Genomic DNA, 2,500 nt, shown 5'->3' with positions numbered 1-2,500 from the left:
CTTAAAGCAAAAAAAAAACCGTTTATCGCGCCTCACCAATATATCTTTTATAAAATTCGATATCCTCTCCAAATATAGATCTTCGAAACACTCGCAAGACGATTACAATCGGTATAACTTTAACGTCCGTCCGAAAAGTACTTTCGGGGACTAGACGACCGATTGATCTCGTGCGGTTTCGCTATTCGATCATTTGAAGAGAACAAAAAGATATATGGGGCGACCGACAAACGGTTTTCCCGTAGAACCAGACTCGCGATTGCGTTGACACACACATCATAGCCACACCAATAGAAGAGTTTTAGGACGGTAACCCGGGTGGGGTGTTCTTTACTCAGAATATGTGCAACATCGGATCTATATAGCCATCGATACAATTCGTACACAAATGTGTCGTACGAAGAGAGAGACTTTTTTTCCTCTGGCAACATAACGGTAAGAGACATCCTTCCACACTCATAGGTTCCACTCCCTGGGGCTATGATATATATATACATATAAATTCAAATTCGAAGCAACGGTCACAATTCTACTCTATATTTTTGCGGGTTATGTGTTCTTTCGTTCAATTTCTTTCATGCGTTCGTTCGATCTCTGTACACAGTCTTCACATAGGACAGACTCGTGTAGTACGCTTTCGTGGGTTAAACCCATCTCGTTTCATTTCAGGCGACGTCGGGAGCGCGTTGAAAATGTACCAGTGAAATCTCGATAGTTCTACGGATACGAATCGTCCCGAAAAAGATTTTGTCACCGCTTCGAAGCGGTGTTTCAGACGGGCGGACGTATATAAAACATATACGACACACGACACCGCCTTCCACACTCACGCTAGTTCGAACACGATTTCCATCTCTCTCGAAGACTGTTAGACGTACGTAAAATTTCTCAATATTCATAGGACCGCGACAAACGCCGACGAAGCGCCCATCATTCGCTCGTACGTATATAGGCAACAAGTGCCATCAACGCAAGCAGTTTATAAGTACGTAAACGACCCTCAGCCAGGCGTGGTCCAGGAATTGTATCCGTGGACCGCAATGTGCGTTCGAAATGTCGATGTTCATGTGTCCTGCAGTTCACACGTTGACGCGCAATTAGCTGCGTTCTTCATCGACCCACGAGCCAAGTGATCCACCGTTCAGGGTAATTTTTCCCTTTTATTCTCTCATATATAATATAATGTGTATTTGCTATCCACCACATTTTTGTGTTATATTTCGGAACAAGCCGATACCCGAAGAGCTCCAACCAGCGCGCGAAGGAGATTCGGGAGTCGTCGTACAACGACATAATTGTCCCTTAAAGAACGAGATATTTCCGTCGAAACCATATATATATGTACGAGCAAATCCAAAACCACTGTTTTCTTGCAAGTTCGACGGTCGGAGCGAATAGAACATTGAAAAGCCTTCTATCGAAGAAACACAGAGAGTATATCACCTCCAAAAACGACGGGGATATGGATATTCAAACTGGACAATTATCAACCCGATACTGGATTCGAAAAGTTTCTCTCTCCTTTCGTCGTTATTTACACCGGACGGACTCACGGCCGGCTCTAGCTGGGTGTCATATATATATATACGTCCCACGCTCATGCTGCCACTAGCGCGCAACAGAGTAGGGTGTCAATGACAACGACACAGCATTGAAACGAGCTACACAAGCCGGTCTCTCTTGATACCAATGTAAACGAGCATTAAGTTATCTTCAGACTGCCCGATATTTTCGTCCTTTGGACTTTCCCAACGATTCCTTTTTTTCTTTTTTTTTTACACACCACAGCGAAGACTTGAGGAAGCGTGATTAGCACGCTCGCATCCCTCCCTGTCCTACTACAACTGTGTGTGTGTGTGTGTAAAGAAAGAAAAAAGAATACATTGGCTTTCTCTCTATCGAGAAGATGGCCTACGCAACGCAGATCAAAGGCCTAATACGTGTAATATAATACGCGTCTGGCCGTGTATAAATCACGCACGAATGATCTGGTCGGGCCCAACTCTTCTCGTACGCTTATTTTTCCGTGTTGGGGCACTATCATAAAATCACACAAACCCCAACACGTGTGTGTCTTGGAAGGAAGATGGCCTACGCAACGCAGATCAAAGGCCTAATACGTGTAGTACACACGTCTGCCGTGTAAATCACGCACGAATGATCTGGTCGGGCCCAACTCTTCTCCACCACACCACATCCCAACTTTGTACATTTTTATATATTTTTGTGCGTTGGGGCACCTTCATAATCACAAACCCCAACAACACATATATCTCTCTCTCTTTGAAAGATTTGTTGTGGCCTACGCAACGCAGATCAAAGGCCTAATACGTGTAGTACACACGTCTGGCCGTGTAAATCACGCACGAATGATCTGGCGGGCTCAACAATATCTTTTTTTTTATATGAATTCTTATCCACAAACTAATCGAATTCATTTTCTCTCCTCCTCTCCTCTCTCTTTGAGATATATTGGAACATTGTAATGATCCTTCCGCAG

General features: G+C 44.1%; 2 non-coding genes across 2 annotated transcripts in view; both read right to left on the bottom strand.

Moving 5' to 3' along the window:
- Nucleotides 1–994: 994 nt before the first annotated feature.
- On the bottom strand, nucleotides 995–1,149 carry LOC143262532 (5.8S ribosomal RNA). The gene has a single exon (XR_013036314.1). It is a non-coding gene; the product is annotated as a 5.8S ribosomal RNA (ribosomal RNA).
- Nucleotides 1,150–2,483: 1,334 nt separating this feature from the next.
- LOC143262538 (small subunit ribosomal RNA) overlaps nucleotides 2,484–2,500 on the bottom strand; it is a 1,921-nt gene continuing 1,904 nt past the window's right edge. The window contains exon 1 of the ribosomal RNA XR_013036320.1: nucleotides 2,484–2,500. This exon is cut by the window's right edge and continues 1,904 nt beyond it. This is a non-coding gene — a ribosomal RNA (small subunit ribosomal RNA).

This window comes from Megalopta genalis, unplaced genomic scaffold, assembly GCF_051020955.1.
Source record: "Megalopta genalis isolate 19385.01 unplaced genomic scaffold, iyMegGena1_principal scaffold0141, whole genome shotgun sequence".
Lineage (NCBI taxonomy): Eukaryota > Metazoa > Arthropoda > Insecta > Hymenoptera > Halictidae > Megalopta > Megalopta genalis.
Note: the sequence above shows the minus strand (reverse complement) of the source record. Positions and strands in the feature narration are given on the sequence as shown.